At 41.3% G+C, this 18799-nt stretch overlaps 1 long non-coding RNA gene across 4 annotated transcripts; it reads left to right on the top strand.

Annotated features, from left to right (window-relative positions):
- The first annotated feature begins 222 nt into the window (after nucleotides 1-222).
- Nucleotides 223-14807, top strand: LOC135096070 (uncharacterized). 4 transcript variants are annotated; one of them, XR_010264584.1, is made up of 5 exons: nucleotides 223-1585; nucleotides 5204-5336; nucleotides 10255-10435; nucleotides 11019-11164; nucleotides 13896-14807. It is a non-coding gene; the product is annotated as an uncharacterized LOC135096070 (long non-coding RNA). The 4 variants fall into 4 exon arrangements; XR_010264581.1 differs by lacking the exon at nucleotides 10255-10435 and having other exon boundaries at nucleotides 1091-1215; nucleotides 1428-1585; XR_010264576.1 differs by lacking the exon at nucleotides 10255-10435 and having other exon boundaries at nucleotides 1134-1585.
- The last annotated feature ends 3992 nt before the right edge of the window (nucleotides 14808-18799 follow it).

The following is an 18799-nucleotide window of genomic DNA, read 5'->3' on the forward strand; positions in this document are numbered from 1 at the left end:
AGTAGTCCATATACGTACATACTTACGTGTATGTATAGTGGAGTCTAATGTACACCAATAGCCTTTTAAAAGGAAAGACATAATAGAGATATAGTGTGAATATACAGGAAAAGACGAATGAATGAAAAGAAGTTGTAAAATTAACGGGGTGGTAAAAAGAAATCAATAAAAGACACGGGGAGGGAGAGAAAGAAGCGAAATGAAACTAATGAATAAAGAGAACAAGTCTTCGTAGAGAAGAATGAATTAATAAAATAAGACCTGGGAGATTAACAGAATGATGACAGACAGATACGAACAAAATAAGAAGAGGAAGAGATATCGCTAAGGAGAGGAAGGGAGGGAAAGTAGAAACAAATTAATAAAAACATGTAGAAAAAGAAAATGAGTTAAAGTAGAGATGAATGAATAAAATAAGACCTGAAGATTGACAGAATGGAGACGGACAGACAGATGAACAAAGTAAGAAGAGGAAGAGATATCGCTAAAGAGGGAGGGGGAAGTAAAAACTATAATGAACAAAAGCATCCAGAAAGAAGAAAATGAGTTAGAGTAGAGATATGAATGAATAAAATAAGACCGGGACGTTGACAAAATGGAGATAGGCGAACAAAATAAGAAGAGCCGTGTTCTCATCTGCTTCTATTCTCATTCTCGTTCCGTCCTTCATCAGGAAGGTCTCCGGATCTGAACAGCGAATCAGACAGCTTCCTTCGTCAGGAGGGTCTCCTGGTCTTCTTTTCTCATTCTCGTTCCCGTCCTTCGTCAGGAGGGTCTTCTGGTCTTCTGAACAGCGAATCAGACAGTTTCCTTCGTCAGGAGGGTCTCCTAGTCTTCTTTTTTCCTCTAAGTTGTTCCCCCCACATCGCCGCTACCTCCGTCAGGAGCATCTCTTCCATTCTGAGTCCCGTATTCGTATGTAACAGACTGTAATCACTTAATATGGGCGAAAAGCACGCTGGAAATGAATGTTTACTTCTGTTTAAGTTGTTTACTAGTGCAACCAAGAAACGGGTTATTTGAAGAACAGAATTAATGAAATGAGTGTGTGCTTTACTCACTCATTCGAACCATTAGGAGTAGGGAAGCGAGACTCGACACACATACAGACAGTCAGTTGCCGAGGCACTGTCACACTCACAGGTTACGGGCTCGATCTCCACTACTTAATAAGGATGTACTTGAATGAAACGTGGTTCCAAGGGTATTTTTACGGTAACAGTGAGAAATAAACAAGATTTCTGTATTGTTAACAGTAGAAACACTCTTGAGAACCGTGCTAACCATCTGTGTGGCTTTGAAAAATAGTCGTGGTGAGAACAAAGTATTTCTGAACACGGGACAGTCAGTCAAAGATTACTCTCTCTCTCTCTCTCTCTCTCTCTCTCAATATTCATTCCCGAACATCTATGATTCATTCGAAGCAGTACGAAGTTCGAAGCCACGCTCAGCCATCCTCCCTCAGTGCCTAGTTTGCGCCGCGGCGAGTGGGTCCACGCTGCTCGACATCCTCGCTGCTCCAAGGGAAGAATGAAAAGGAACCATATCGCAGTGACACTTGATGCGACTGATGTCCTTCATATAGGTATGTGTTTAATTCTGCGTCTTTTAAGACCTATAAAATACATGGCTTTCGTGTTTATATTGCGGGGTACTCAGTAGGAAATAATATAACCTGTATCTGATGTGGTCTCAGGGTTGGAGTAGGTGCCAGGGCAGGGAACAATATTATGAAAGCCCAGGGGTAAATCGTGTATTGTGTCGGGCCTTTGCAATTGAAGTATGTGGCCTGCTATGCTATGCGCAAGGAGTGTAGTAGGGTGGTTCACGAGACTAACCCTTTCCCGCAGCGTCTGTAAGAGTGTGCTATGTAGGGGTGTAGTGGTTTGTCCGGGCCACACCGTGTGATATTGCTGGCGTGGTATATGTACAGATAGTTTTTTTTTTTTTCTTCAAACCAGTGGTTAGTTCATAGAAGGTAAGACCAGCCCGTTAAAGATGCTCTATCCTTCTGAAAGTCACTAAGTCACGCAGTCCTGTCAAATCTCGGATGGGGTTTTGAGGTTCGTCTTGGGCATGCATTTTTTTACGTAAGAGGGTTACCTGCCAAGGGAAACAAAAGGAGAAAAATCCTTGCAGAATCCTTGCAGCTAAACTATGAGGCAGCAGACACAGGTGGGAACAATCCAACTACCATAGTTAGTAGCCTTAATTACGATTAATCAAGTAGTTTGCTGGGTCCCCATTATCCTACCTTTTTTGTAGGTTGTGACCCAAACCTTCCATGCAGCGGGGCAGGTGCTGGTATGTAGGCACTGCCGTGTAACGAGCCTTTTCAGCTCCTCCTCGTAGTGCTTCAGCAGGAAGGGAGAGACGTCATCAAGGCCGGGGGCCTTTCTGTGTGCTTCACCACACCGTCCTCACGGACCACTAGGCGGACCAGGGTTTGGTCACACTGGTGGTTGAGGTGTGGGCCTGTGGGACCTTACAGTCAGGTTCATCGGTGGTCATTTTGTCGCTGAAGTGTGCCGCTAGGAGTTCGGACTTGTCCTGGTTGGCGACCACCAGACTTTCAGCGGCTGTTTTGAAGGGAGGGATCCTCTCCTATGTGACAGTGCCCTGTCATTGCGTCACCAGGGACCATCATTGTTTGGGGTCCATATGGTTGCTGGCGAGTCTCTCTCTCTCTCTCTCTCTCTCTCTCTCTATCCCACGTTTTCCTCGCCCAAGCAACCACCCTCGCCATGGCCTTGCGGGCAGCGCGGAGCTGGACCTTGTGGCGTCTAGTAGGGCGGCGCTTCAGGTGGATCCAAGCTTTGTACTTTTCCTCAGTTACTCAGTAGCCTTCCGGCAACAGTAGCCGAACTACGGATGATCTGGTTCGACTCTGTAGGTCTAAGAGAATGAGGGAGGTGAGAGTTGCCACGTTGTGGTTCACGTCATATGTGAACGTGGCATCCCAATTGGTGGAGGGTAATTCTTCATTAGTCCCCGCCAGTTTGCCTTTTCCCAACCCATAGACAGATGTGCATTGGCTTCCTTCCTCACAGACGGGGGTGAGGCCTACTTCATAGGGCACTGGGAAGTGATCAGAGTTACTAGCCTTGTTCAGTTGGCAGGGTCGCACGGCCACGGAGTCCGCCGGGAGGTCCATAGACAGGCTACAGGGGCAGGGAGGCACCACGCACGTGCGTGACAAAGTTCACATGGTTGGTGAGCCAGTGAACCGCTGTCAAGATGTCAACTCCGTGGAGGCCCGGCTCACTAGGTGATAGTTTAGATCCCCAACGATAATGATATTGTGACAGTTGTAAGTGGCCATGATCGTGTCCAGCTGGTCCGTGAGGAAGGAGAGTGGAGCGCCGTGTGCCATTGCGGGCGGTACAGAAGACAGCAGCACAGCGGAAGAACACCTCCATCTTCTCTAGAGCTGTGACAGGCTGCAGCTGCAGGCGCTCGCGGTGGCACAAAGTTATGCCGCCGCCTTGTCTCGCTGGCCTGTTCCTCCTGACCATTCACTTGGTTTACTCGCCTAGTATTGCACTCTGGCTCTAATTAGCGACCAATTTATAACAAGGGACAATACTGGCAATTAGTTAGCCAATTTAGTTTAACTTCATTTGGCTGGATTAGTGTGCCGAACATGATACTTTGATATAGATATTATGTACATCGTTTATATATATATATATATATATATATATATATATATATATATATATATATATATATATATATATATATATATATATATATATATATATATCCTCTCATGTCGTGACAAGTATTATTCAGTCAGGAACGTAGCCACGGCCACCACGATGTCGGCTTGTTCCTCAGCGCTGAGTGTCAGCTCGCCGATGTTCGTCCAGAATTCGCGTATATTGCATGGTAGGATTCAAAGGCTTCTGAATGCCATGGCTGAGTTAGTGGAAGTATGAGGGACGGACAGCGTCCCTCTGGCGTGCTCCGTACGGGACGGGGTGGTGTAGGTGTAGGAAGTGCAGGGAACGGCTGAGTCTCCGACAGGAGCGCATCTCTCTCTCTCTCTCTCTCTCTCTCTCTCTCTCTGTATTCTTTGCCTCGTGTCTTCAGGTTGGTTCCTTGCCTCTTGTCTTCAGGTTGTCAGACTGTACTACATAAACTTGAATAAACCAGTTATGAATATTACATAATTAAACATTTTGAGTACTGTGGAATCATCCTCATTACATTTTAGACTACCCCCAAAAAAAAATTTACTTAATTTATGGGTATTTTTATCATCAGTTAAAATAATCTAGATGCTCTTCCATCATAAATGTATCTACTATTATTTATCTATGGAAGAGATGCTCTGGCCAAGAGCAAAAACACGGTAGAAAACAGGGCTCACTGAATGTGCCAATCTCTAAAGAACAGCGCCAAAGGGTTTGTCCTAAATTTGTCTTGAAACTAACTATTGACAGGATTAATTTATCTTATGAACACTCATAGTACAATAATGCAAATTTGTATTTCCTGGGTAGTCCTTAAGGAAGCATTAATCAGGGAGAGGTGGTCAGGGAAGTCTCTCACTTGCCTTACTTGACAATTAATTATCAAGGTGGTGTGCTCTGTAGCCATGCAAAGTATAATGAATAACTTGGATAGTTTTTAAAAATTTATTCACAAAATACTCTCAGTTCCATTAGCATTTTGAAATTATTGTATTCAGTCAAACAGTGAGCGTACACTTGATATACATAAAATGGAAATTCCCTTGAAATGATGAAGCAATTCACTCAGAAGGGTGATAATTGTCTCCACCACCTTTACATACCAGTGACAAATAATTTCTGGGAGCTGGAAGGAAAACACTTATATACACAATCCATATCACAATGACTAGATTTGTCAGAACTTAAACAAATAATAAAAAAATAAATAAATAAATAGATAAACAAGTCAGGAATATTTGACATAAGGAGTGTGCTGAATTTCATAAAGCTATATGAGTTAGCAGACCTTTCTTAAAGACCTATGATTTGTTTTATTTTACAATATTGCTCATCAATGAAGCTGCATCCCTAACTTTGTATAGTCATAAATCCTGCGAGGTCTTTAGCTGCACATCTCATGTACTCACTGTTTGTGCTTTGTCTGCCAGTCATGTTCCCCTCCCATGTATTTATAAATAGTCATCAACAGCACTCACAATTAACACAACTCTAATCTACTCTAGGTTTCGAGTAAATCTGATGGTGAGACAAATGGACATGGACAAATTCAACTGAACTGCATCATTTCAAAATAATTATGAGAGGAACCACTGAGGCCACCAACACTAACATCAAGACCAGTATTATCTGTAAAAAGTAAGTCTGGGGAGTTGTCTAAAATAGGAGTAGGAGCTTGAATGTCTTGCTCACAACCAGACAAGCAAGAAAAGAATGATGGGCAGCACAGCAGCGACAAACTTAAGGGAATGTAGAATTAAACCTATTGACAATCGGGGCTCATTAAAATCACAGGTAAAAATAAGACTTTCCTATCAATTTCTTGAATGATATCCATATAAAGCAAAGAACATATTGAGTCATCTGGGCTTAGCATATGATTATTTATTATATTTGGAAGATACTTTGGCTGTCATGACATAATGGCACTGACAGTACATTTCCCTTTCAAATAATGACAGCCAGTAAACCCAGAGTATTGATAAACACACCTACCCTGAAAGATAATACCAATATCAGGTATAAATTTGATGGTCGTATTGTAAGAAAAATTACACAACCAGACCCAACTGCCAGTGCAAATACATTTGTCTGTCTATCTGCTAGCCTTGGGTAAATCAATAGCACACACTAGAGTGGCAGGAAGTAGTAGTGTGGTGCTCGACTACCATGATTACTATACAGTCTGTGGTGGTGTAGTCAACACACAAACACCCACAGCTTACAGTGCAGATGAACAATTTTCCTTCCAGTTCTCAGAAATACATCACCCTCACACCTCCATTATTCACAGATAGGCACCAAAAAAAATCTTATTCCCATAAACTAGACAATGAGCATAATTTCAATTCACATAATCACTAATTTAAACTTACTCTGGGAAATAAAAAGTGCAGGAAGACTCCCATTTCCCACGGTCTACAATACACAATGTTTTGTCACCAAGGAACAAAAATTAAGTCAGTGTTCGGTAGTGAGCCCCCTGTCAGTGTGGCCCTTGATGTGAGCCCCTGTCAGTGTGGCCCTCCACCTAATACTCAGTAGGGCACCACGGGACATCCCAATACTTTGTTTGACACCACTGTTCTCTTTACCAGCATGTCACTACTTACACTAATTATATGCCATGACATGACTAACACAGTCATTTCAGAAACTCAAGCATGCATGCATGCTCGTGCGTGCACACACACACAAACGTGCATGCCCACACACAAATGTACACACACACACACACACACACACACACACACACACACACACACACACACACACACACACACACACACACACACACACACACAGAATTATCGACATTTCAAAATATATATATGAGACATCACAAATTATGCAAGAGAACACCTCAATTTATGTAGTCAGATACATGATTAATAATTACTTGTATCACAATGTTTCAAACACTCCTGTAACCATGTGATATATGTACATCTGCAAATAACTATATACAGTACATGGATATTATTAACATTCACTTGAATGAATTAAGAACCATCAATACTATGTAGCACTACTGATAATCATTATTGCTAGATTTAGCCAAAAATGAGCTGCAACTTGATGAAACATGCTAAAAGACATTTTTTATACAGAACAGGAAAATATTAGGTCATTGCTGCCTGTGGCTAACTTAGTATTAATGGAGAGCAAAAAGCAGGAGTGAGTGAATATCAGTGGAGTGAATGGACACCCCAATTTCAGGGAATAAATAGTATAACAAGGAACAGAACTGAGAGCCAGAATGAGCGTCATCTTGTACTTCTCCAAATGTTGCATCATGAGCAGAAGTAAAAAAGCCTAAACCAATACAAGATGGTGCACATTATACCTGTTGTAATTCTGTTCCTACTTAAAAATAAGGCTCCCAAAGAACATTCCCATATCTGTTCTTTTGACTGAGTGTCGAATACTAGAACATGATCTTGCCCCTTTGCTGATGAAAGAAAGATGCCGTCATGCTCTTAAACTGCAGCATCGTTCAAACATTAATGGATAAACTAAACTTACTCCCTAAATTGATTATCCATAAGAAGAAATAACTATTTTATACATGTACTGAAATAAAGAAAGGTAACGCTTATCACAAATTCATTTTGGGCATAACTCTGGAGCAGTCACCAGACACACACACACTGGCTTGGCACACTTCTCTTCTCCTCAATCAGTGCCAAGACTCTCACTGTTGCTCTGAACAGACTACTGAAGAAAGTAACATGAAATAGCCATCATCAGAAGTATTGTTGCTCTGAACAGACTACTGAAGAAAGTAACATGAAATAGCCATCATCAGAAGTATTGATGTGTAGGATATAATCTTTTTCACAATGTAGGGAAAGTGATAGAGATATAGTAATGTCATCTATACACTGACTGGAATGGGTCCACAGGAAACACTGGGAAGTTGAGATGCAAGATGTCAATGTGTAACAAGTGGGTGGGGGGCAGGGGGGGAGACAGTAGTGTTTCTGGAGGGGAGGTTTGTCAAAACAATCACAGAATGCATTGCAATATTTAGCCCTTTTACTGTTGGTATGGTCCTTTTTTTAACATTGAGCACTGTTGAAAAAAAAATGAGGACATAAAGAAAAAGAGATTAGGAGTTAAATTTTGTCTTTTCCAGATACTCGTGCTAAAGACTACAAAATAGCATCTTCAAAACTTGTTGGTAATTAGGAAAAAATTGTCTTGAAACTATAAATCTACAGCAGAAAGAAGTATGTAGTGGTGTGATAGCCAATCTGAATGTTACTTTACTTGAAGTGTGGGGAGCAACAACCAAACAAGTGAGTTAAAGGCAGTGCACTAGGAGCAAACACTGTTACCATATCCCATTCCATTACACAAGCTGGGAAGAGTGGCAGGCAGGCACGGAGGTGATGTCAAAAGTGAGGAAATGACATGCAAACATGAACAAGCAGCTGCCCGTGAGTGCACTTGAGTGAAACACCTGAAACTGTCTCATCTGGTAGTTAGTGCAAAACACTAAAGATTTCCTCAGATCTATGCAGTTACTGGTCTCACATTTGAAGTGTTCTATGTATACCATCATCATGTCTGGCTGTCCTTCTACTAATGCAAATTAATCAATTACTCTCTACTGAATTACCTTAACTGCCCCACTGAATCACCTCTTGAGTGGTGTGGAATAGATACTACAGGCAGATGCTGCCCATTAAGGGCAGAGCCTGACTGGCTCATACCAAAAAGCGAAGGGTTTGCACCTTTACTTCATTTGGTAGCACTGCTTTGGAAGTGAGAGAAACCCACTCAGCAACCAGTGCCCATCGGGTACTGCCCGATGATGTGGACATGGCTTTATACTGCACTGGTATACAACTAGTGAAGCATGTTGATCTAAATGAACACACTCAGGAAAGATGGAACCCTAAGATCATCATCTTAGTATGTGCATTATGCCTTGGCTAATGTGTGGTGTGCCTAGATCAACCACACCAACTAAGTTTAAATGTTACTTTGGTTCAATTAGATTTGGTAGATCAGTCACATGTAGTGGTGGTGGAATGAGGAAGTGCAGGATAGCATAAAGAGGAAGAGGAAGAGATGGGAGGGATGTGCAGCATGTTAAAATGATAAAGGATGCAGACAGATATATACTGACAAGGAGAGAGAATATATTAAAAAGATGGAAGGAGTATTTTGAGGATCTGATGAACATCGAAAATGAAAGGGAAAGAAGGTTAGAGGAGGTGGAAGAGTTAAATCAGGAAGTGCCAAGGATCAGTAGAGAAGAGGTGAGGAAGGCTTTGAGGAGGATGAAGGGAGATAAAGCAGTAGGCCCAGATAAGATACCAGTGGAAGCATGGAGGAGTTTAGGAGAGATGGCAATGGGTTGGCCAACCAGACTGTTCAATGGGATCTTGGAAGGTGAGAGAATGCTAGATGAGTGGAGAAAAAATGTGCTAGTGCCAGTTTTCAAGAACAAGGGAGATGTGCAAAGCTGCAGCAACTATAGAGGAATTAAGCTGTTGAGTCATGCATTGAAGATATGGGAAAGAGTCGTGGAAATGAGATTGCAAAGAGAGGTGAGGATCAGTGATGAGCAGTTCAGATTCATGCCAGGGAGAAGCACAACAGACACAATATTTGCTCTGAGGATGATGATGGAGAAGTACAGGGAAGGACAGAAGGAGCTGTATTGTGTGTTTGTAGATCTAGAAAAGGTTTATGATCGGGTGCCGAGAGAAGAGCTGTGGTATTGCAAGAGGTGCTTGGGAGTGGCAGAGAAGTATGCGAAGGTGGTGAAGGGCATGTACGAAAGCAGTATAACAGCAGTAAGGTGTGCTGCAGGAATGACAGAGGGTTTCGGAGTGGAGGTGGGACTGCACCAGGGATCGGCTTTGAGCCCCTTCCTGTTTGCAGTAGTGATGGACAGACTGATTGATGAGGTCAGACAGGAATCGCCATGAACTATGACGTTCGCAGATGATGTAGTGATCTGTTGCGAAAACTGGGAAGAAGTGGGGACAGAGTTAGAGAGGTGGAGATATGCACTGGAGAGAAGGGGATTGAAAGTGAGCAGGACCAAAACTGAGTACATGTGTCTTAACAGAGGTGATGGGGATACAATAAGGCTACAAGGTGTGCAAATGAAAAAGGTTGACAAATCTAGGTATTTTGGGTCCATGGTAAAGAGTAATGGAGAGTGTGGTAGGGAGGTAAAGCAGAATGGAGTGGATGGAGGAAGACAGCAGCAGTGACATGTGACAAAAAGGTTTCCGCAAAAACAAAGGGAAAGATTTATAAAACAGTAGTGAGACCAGCCATGCTGTACGGTATGGAAACAGTACCACTAACGAAAAAGCAGGAAGCAGAGTTAGAAGTAGTGGAACTGAAGATGTTGCGATTTAATCTTGGAGTGAAGAGGATGGATAAAATCTGAAATGATTACATCAGAGGAACAACACGCGTACGTTGATTTGGGGACAAAGCAAGGGAGGCTAGGCTGAGGTGGTTTGGACATGTCATGAGAAGTGACAAGGGGTATGTGGGGAGGAGGATGCTAAACATGATCTACCAGGCAGGAGGAAGAGGGGGAGACCAAAGAGAAGGTTTATGGATGCTGTGAAGGAAGACATGCAAGTGGTGGGCGTAACAGAGGAAGGTGCAGAAGATTGAGTGCATTGGAGAAGAGTGATCTGCTGTGGTGACCCCTAAATGGGAGCAGCCAAAAGAAGATCAGCCTTAGTCTTACAGGAGAGGTAGGTGTGTTTCATACAGGGACTGCCACGTGTAAGCCTGGTCGCTTCTTGCAGCTTCCCTTATTTCTTATGTTCTTATGTTCTTATGAGAGATGCCTAATTCTGTAAGTCATAAGTTAAGGGTGTTGGTTCAGTTTCTGTTTCAACACACCTTAAACAATGTGTTATTTTCATGTGTTTTAGAATTCTGTTTTACAACAAACAACTTTTGCCATGCTGCTGATCTGTTTTGGTTCAAGAGGTGATCACCCCTTTCTCCTGTAGGTGTAGTCTTTGTAGTGACTCACTGTTAGCTGCTCCTTTACATACATGTAATATGAACATGTGGAAATATGAATAAGCTGTGCTTCTGCCATTCACCTCATTACTATTACAGTACACAATCATATGCTTTATCCCAGTTTTGGTACAACTGTGTAATAACAGTGAAAGATAATTTTGTCTTCCTCAGGAATCTCTACCTCCACATTCTCCTTACTGGAAGATGATGAGGTTAATGATGATAAAGTTGCCTAAGCCAGTAGTTCTTGATGTTAAAGTGGCACCACTATGGTTATAGTTCAATGTTTCATCCCTTTTACAGAATCATCCTCAAGTAGACATCTCAAAACACCATCAGTGCTTCATATTTGTGGAGAAGGAAGGAGCGCAATGAATGGTACATCCCATACTTAAGAACACTGACCCAGACACTCAGGAGAACTGTGAAGAAAGGAGAGGATGCTTTAGGTAAGTTCTGTCACACTATATAGGTTTAAAGCTAATGATATGAGTAACCAGTTGTGCATAGCAAACCCTTCCTTGGTCAGGTGTCAAGGGCAGAGAACCAAATTCAAACTAAAATCACTGGTATTCATAATCTTTCTACCCTGTACTTCAACTTTACTATTCAAAATGGGAGAGAAAGAAATTGCAATGACCTCTACTACTACATTAACCCTTTTACTGCTGTGGTAAACCTTTGGTGGGATTAAGAACACTGCACAAAACTGTCTGCATGGACACTAAGGAAAAACAAGTGTAAAAGCTTAATTTCACCTTTTCTAGCAACAGAACTTTTAAGAGAGACTAGGACAAAAATGTATCTGGGAAAATGTTGGTTAATATGGAAAATAGTTGAGGCAGTGAAAGGGTTAACAGGTCTATTCCCATCAAAGTTAAAACCAAGGCATAATAACACTTATCAATCCTAGGTAACAACCAGGTACAGTAATCCTCTTAAAAGTATAATACATATGTGGCTCAAGGGTCTGCCATACATTTCTCAGCCTTGGATTGAAGCTTGATGGTTTTGGGCATCTTGAACAGTGACTCAATGTACAAAAATGTGGAGCAGCACTGCTAGTAATGAGTACCTGTTTGGCATTTTGATTCTATCCTGGAGGTGCTAAGTCATCAAAGTTTTAAGGCCATTGTATTAGCATCAATATTCTTCTTTCATAAGTCATTGTCATGTTGCATCATTATACGTATTATTCTGGACCATCTCCCCTTTCTGTGCTTCATGAGAGGAAAGGTTACAGAAGAGACAAATGATGAACGCTATGACAAATGTGCAGTATTTGTTACCCTAAGTGGTGCCTGTGTGCTCTGCTGACTCAAACATTGCTCATCCATTTGGTTAACTTTTATCCTGTAAAGTTTGACAAAGGAACATTCTTCAAAATAGTCACAATTATCAAAATAGTCACAATTAATCTGAGTTCTATTCCCAGTAAGAAGGTAAAATACCTTACTCCCCCACGAGCTTAAAAAAAAAAAAAAAAAAAAAAAAAATCAGCAGTGAAAATACAAACCAATCACTTGACAAGATGGGCATTTCAGAGTATCATTGGCTCTCCAACCCATAAAAAAGTGATTTAGTGGCAGGCAAGTCATGACTCCATTAAGATGAGCAAAGCAGAAAGATCTAATGCAGGTGTATCATTCAATATAAATTAGCACACAGGTGAATCTTGTGAATGATTTATAAGCTTGTCACCAAAAAAGGTTAGATCAATGCATCCTTTTGAAATTTATGTCAACAGGTCCTTTTGAAATTGATATAAGTCTGGCAAAGAACACTGCTGGCTTGGACTGTAACCCAGTATAAAACACCAGGTGAGTGACAAGTAAGTGCTTGCATTAAGAAAAGCTAAGGCAACAAAATTTCTCGTTTCCTACATCAATGCCCTTCCCCCACATTTTTTTTTTTCTTTTTTATGCTATCAAATATCATGAATCAAAGAAACAGTTAAGTACATTTTCAGGTTGGTGGGACATTAGCACTGTTGTGAGTGGTGCCTCACTCTCTCAGTTGAAGCACTGTTGTGATGTGAGTGGTGCCTCACTCTCTCAATTGACTAATACCAGTGGCCACAATCTGCCATCGTTATCACTATAATTTTAATCTCCCATACTGATAGAACAACATTGAAAAATCTGTTTCCAGTGTTCCCAGGGAAATAAAATGGATTCAGATAGGTGGGTGGATGTGTCAGTATGTGTATCAGTTTGTAGTGGAAAAGTATACAAAACTGAAGAGAAACGAAGGATAAAGAAGACAGTGTAGCTAAAGATGGCTAATATTTCTCTCTCTCTCTCTCTCTCTCTCTCTCTCTCTCTCTCTCTCTCTCTCTCTCAGAAAAGGTGGAGGCAAAACCCAATAGAATGAATGAAAGCCCTTGTTCACCTCAGCATCTCCTCCACTTTGGGTTGACAAATGTCATTTGTTACAACTCTCAGCATCTGTCTTGCAGTGACCTCATCCTGTCAAAGTCTGATGTGATATAAACAGTTTGTCCTTGGCAAACTTGCATGTCATAAATTTAGTGTTACAGAATATTTGTGGAGAATTAAAGCAAGAAAAGAATGGATGAATAAATTTGCAGGCATTTGGTCCACATTTCATACACACTTAGAAATCCTAGACTACTGACCATTCACTTGAATAATAATGTGCAAGGAAAAGAGGAGTTAACATGATGAATAGTAAATTGTCATAACTAGATCATCTAATAGTCCTTCAAAACAATGCTTCTCAGAGATGATGATGCTATGTTAAGTCCTCTATCACCATATGAACCATGACTATCATACAAAACTATATTCTCCGGTAAATAAGTCAACCAAGTATTGAATCCATCATTATAAAAGGCACCACTACGTAAATACATCCCCACATTATATATACCCAGTTACTCAATCTTTCAAAGGTGACTTAAAACATACATTGTTTCCAATAGTAATAATAATAATAATAATGCTAACTTCACAAGCTTGTGCACCTTAAAATGTAAAGGAAAAGAGTAAATAAATAAAAAAAAAACATCATACACAGGTATACTATGATATAAAACAGTTCAAAACACACAATTTCACTTCCTCATGTAGCTTCAGGTGTCCTTCGCCCTTTTGGTAAGTTGTAGAAAACTTCCACCGCTCCTTTCTGACTGACTGAAGCAAGTCTTATCACCTACAGGTTTCTAGGGACGTGCCAATGCTCCCTGACGTCCAACCCTCTTCCTCCCCACTGGCGCGGTGATGCCCGGCCAGCAGCACCCCGGCCTGATACAGCCTCACCAGTGGCCCAGCACGCCCGGCATCCCCACAGCCCCACGGCGTGGTCATCCACCCCTTCCACACACCTCACCTGTCCCACCGTTGTCGCCTGAGTGCATGACCAAGGAGTGAGGTGGCAAGAACATAATACCAGAATATACATGAAAAAAATAAATAAAAAAAGTAACGAGATATAAGAATATGGACAAAAAATAAGAAATGGACAAATGAAAATACGGAAAAAAATAAAAGAATAACAAAGAATGAGGATAAGGGATGGGAAAGATAAGGACAAAATTACAAGAAAGGGGACAAATTTATTCTCAAATAAGGGATGTTTAGTGAGAGCATGTAAGATGATGATTTCTTAATTAAGAAATCAAGTTTATATATTATTAAGGGATATTTTGTGAGTACATAGAGAATGAAAAGGAGAGAAATGTTAATTAGTTTAGAAATAAATATACATTATTTATAGTATTATCTGAAAGCTGGACAGAGTGAAGAGAAACTTTATAGTTGAAAGATGTATTTGCTATGTATGATGTCTGGAACAAGTGACATGGGGCAAAAATAATAGTCCTGGATGTGACAATTTCATAAGTGTATTGTTTGGTAATTGTGATGAAGTAAGTTATTAGATGGATAGGATGCCATGAGACAAATTTTGGTGATATGAAGGAGCAAAGTTGATTAGTGGTGCAGAGAAGTTTGCTCTCTCTCTCTCTCAGTCCACAGACCCACAGTATGTCCCCCAAAGTATGTTTACAAACCACAGTCACTCACCACAGCCTCTCTCTCTTATACAACTTCCTCCTCCCATCCTCTCTCTCTGTCTGTGTTTGCACACAGCCTCTCACAAATTATTCTTTTGCAGCTTGAGTTTGTTTCTACAAGGAATTGCCATGTACCTGGCTCAGCTGAGACATCTTGTGTTCATGATGTATGTAAAAGTTAAAATTAAATATGCCTTAACCCAGTAACAAATCTTATTCCTTCCTAAGGATAAAGAAAGGAAAATTTGAAAAGTAAATTTAGAGAGGATGGTATAGTTAATGGAACAGATTAAGTGAGCTTCTCTTAGAGAGGATGGTATAGTTAATGGAACAGATTAAGTGAGCTCCTCTAAGGCAACAACCCAACAACAATATAAAGCCTCTTAGTGAGTGTGAATTGTGTGGAAGTACTCACTCTGACAATTCTTCATCAATACTTCACCTCCACCTCTCTCTCTCTCTCTCTAACCTGCCACCCTAATCACCACCACAGGAATAAAATACAAATTCAAGACCCAAAAATCTGACACACACACACACACACACACACACACACACACACACACACACAAAAAAAAAAAAAAAAAAAAAAAAAAAAAAAAACACTAACCTTGGCACTCAGACGTGGGCCATAGCAGACAGTTGCCAATGCCTGAGTAACAGAGCACAGTGACGGCGGCCAGAAAAACAAGGGAACATATGGTGCAGGGCTTGCGTTCCAGGAAAAAGCCAGTAAGGTAAAGAACCATGAAGACCACGTGGTTGTGGAGGAGGCCAGCAGGTACTGGCTTTGGGATCAGTAGGACAGGTATGAGCCACTGCAGACAATACATCTTTTCCTGCAATGATAATCAGTGCAATGTTAACCTGTCCACTGCTATAACTGTCCTTCCTTAACCTTCCAAGCACTGTAAAAATTGTTTGCATGGTGATACACAAAGAGAACAGATTGTCTTTTTATGCAACAGAAATTCTTACAAGAGCTTAGCACAAAAAATAGAGTTAAAAAGAGTTCCAGATACTAAAGGAAAAAATTTTAGTCTAGAATAGAGGTGACTGGAATGTGAAGAAGATGAAGACCCAAAATAATGTGGAAACACTGCATTAAAGACATGTGAAACAAAGGAATAGAATGGCAAAAGACAAAAGCACCTGGAAAAGGTTCATAGAAAATATGGGGGGTGGGGGCAGATGTTGCTGTGTGAGGTATAGTGTTGTTGGCACTGAGATGGTTTGAGAGAATAGATGTTACTGATTGTCTGGTGTGCCTGGAAGTGGTGACCAATCTGTGGCATTCCAAGGCCTCTGGGGTGTTTTAGCCTAAGTAGCTTCTGTGTTGCGCTGCGAGTCGTGTCTTGTACCTCTGCGCCCATGTTCACTTCGTGTGTTGGGGTGTTGGGTTCTTGTCCTCTTGGGTGGTTGTGATGAGACTTGTAGTGGTGTGAAGCTTGTGCCCACACCTGGCCTTGTGTGTTCTGCGTGAATGCCTGAGTGAGTGGACAGTGTGTGTGCTGTGATTGTGACTGCCTCTGGTGTGGGAAGTAATGTATGTGGTGACCTGCAAGTCATGAGATAACTATGTCCTGCTCTCTGGTGATGAAATACAGTATACGTCTATGATATACATGTAGTTTTTGCAAGTCCTTCTTGGCACCATTCCACTACTACACCGAACCCTCTGAAGTGCTTCCACTTGCACTGTGGCACCTGGTGATGGACTGAGTACTGTCCTGACTACTCTGTGTTGCCACCTGCCTAGGTAAGAGTGTTACTATAATTTCACACTAATTAGGATCTGGTTTTGCTCTTTGGTCTTGGTTTGAAAAGAAGAGTCCTATCCTCAAGTCCTCTGGTACAATGCCCTACAGTACACAAACAGGAAGGAAGAGCAAGAGGGTAATGAATAGGGAACTGTGAACATAAGCTTGCTGTCCACTAATCTATAATATATCCTGTAACACAGCTTATATAGTACCCTAATCACCCAGACAGGCAATGTGAAATGGCACTCCTACGATGGCCTCAGCAGTCGGGGAGGAAGACCAATTGAGTAAAAAACAGAGAACTGTGATCTAAAGCTTGCTATCCTATTCCCTGTAACCAACAACAAAGTGTACATACAGTAAACTATATACCCTATAAGACAGCCTGGACAACTTATCCTAACCATCAAGGATGGAAGGCCAACAAGGTTTACTTTATTTAGAGGGTCCACTGCTACTTCTAGCCAAAGAGTCTTCTTTCCAGAGATCAATCTGGTTTGGTACAGAGTTATAGGCTGCCCTGCAGTGTGCTGTGTACCCAGATACAGAAGGCTCATATGGTAGTCCCTTCAAAAATTTGTCTAGATGTCTTGAACTTGATGACAGGACAGCTCTGAATGTCTCTAACATGTTTTAGGAGTGTGTTGAAAATTTTGGGGACACTATGTAAAACTGGATGCTAAGAGTCTTGATTCTTTTTGGGGCAGATGTGAGTAGCGATTTTCTCTCACACTTGTGACCGTTTCTGCTATTCTGTGTCTCTTGCAGTGAGGAAGTAGTTGGGTCAGATACCTGTTTCTCTAGTATCTTCCATACATATATACCCTGATATCTCTCTTGTCTCCTCTGCTGTGAGTATAGGCCTAGTTTTTCCAATCACTCCCAGTAATGGAGGCCTTGCATGGTGAAGTACCTTTGCACTGACTCTAGTTCCTGTATGTCCCCTTTCTTGTATGGGGATCAGAGTTGATTACAGTAGTCAAGTATTGGTTGTATGAGGGCCTTTCAAAGTGTTAACATTAGTACTTGTTCTCTGGATCTGAAGGTTCTAAAGGACCCAGCTAGCCATTTGCTTGGCTTTATTTTTTTATCTCTTACACCTTTGGATAACAATTAAAGACTCATGAGCCAAAACATGCTGCCCTGTACCCTGTAACTTACATATCCTCTAACACAGCCTACATACAGCAACCTACATACCATATAGCAGAGCCAGTACACCTTACATACAGTTCACTAATCCCCCGGGCAGGAAGGCCAACAGGGTACCGATCAAAGATCCTCGAGCTACAACCTGCTGTCATGTACCCTGTAACCTGTACACTCTACAACACATCCTACATACAGCAACCTATATATCCTGCAACATAACCTATATACAGTGTCCTAATCACTCGGGCAAGAAGACCAATGGGGTCACAATCAAGGTACCGTGCGCTAAAACCTGCTGTTTTGTACCCTGAAACCTGTACACCCTGCAATACACCCTACACCTCAGCCCGCATGTGTGGGTTTTCAAGTGACAGGTGGCCGAGTGGTAGGTCAGTAGGCTCACCTGGTCAACTCCTGCGACGACCCAGCCAGCCACGGTGCTTCAGAAGTAGTGCTCCCTCGTCCCTCCCGTGCCTTCACCTTGGCTGGAGTGCCTCACTCTCTCTCTCCCCGCCAGGTGTCACCACTACTCTATACCTCCTACTCTCATGATTACTGTAGATTTCTTGATTTACTGAGGGTATAATTAGGTCTATTCAGCCTTATTCACTATAGAAGTACAGTAAAACCTGTATCTATTTTATTTTTTATCCATCCATATCTTTCATTGTAAATTATTTCTCTAGTCAGACTGGGAACTGTTGAAAAGGCGAACACAGGTCTTCTCATGTATTTTATGGTTTACTGAGAATATATTTAGGTTTATTCAGCCTTATTAACTATAAAAGTACTGGGAACTGTTGAAAAGGCGAACACAGTTCTTCTATTATGTATTTTATGGTTTACTGAGAATATATTTAGGTTTATTCAGCCTTATTAACTATAAAAGTGCTGTAGGATTTATATTTATATGATTATATCCCTACGAATAATGTCTCTATATTTAGGCCGGGCCCTGTTGAAAAGCATGTTAATGACACTCATCATTACATTATATTTCATGAATACAGAGGGTGTATTCATTATTAATAAATTTTGTTCCCCATAGAAGTATGGTGTGGTTTGTGTATATCTGATTCTTTTCCTGTAGACTGTCTTTAGTCAGTCTAGCCAGGCACATACACCTATGATTA

Source organism: Scylla paramamosain, chromosome 3 (genome assembly GCF_035594125.1).
Source record: "Scylla paramamosain isolate STU-SP2022 chromosome 3, ASM3559412v1, whole genome shotgun sequence".
Taxonomy (NCBI): domain Eukaryota; kingdom Metazoa; phylum Arthropoda; class Malacostraca; order Decapoda; family Portunidae; genus Scylla; species Scylla paramamosain.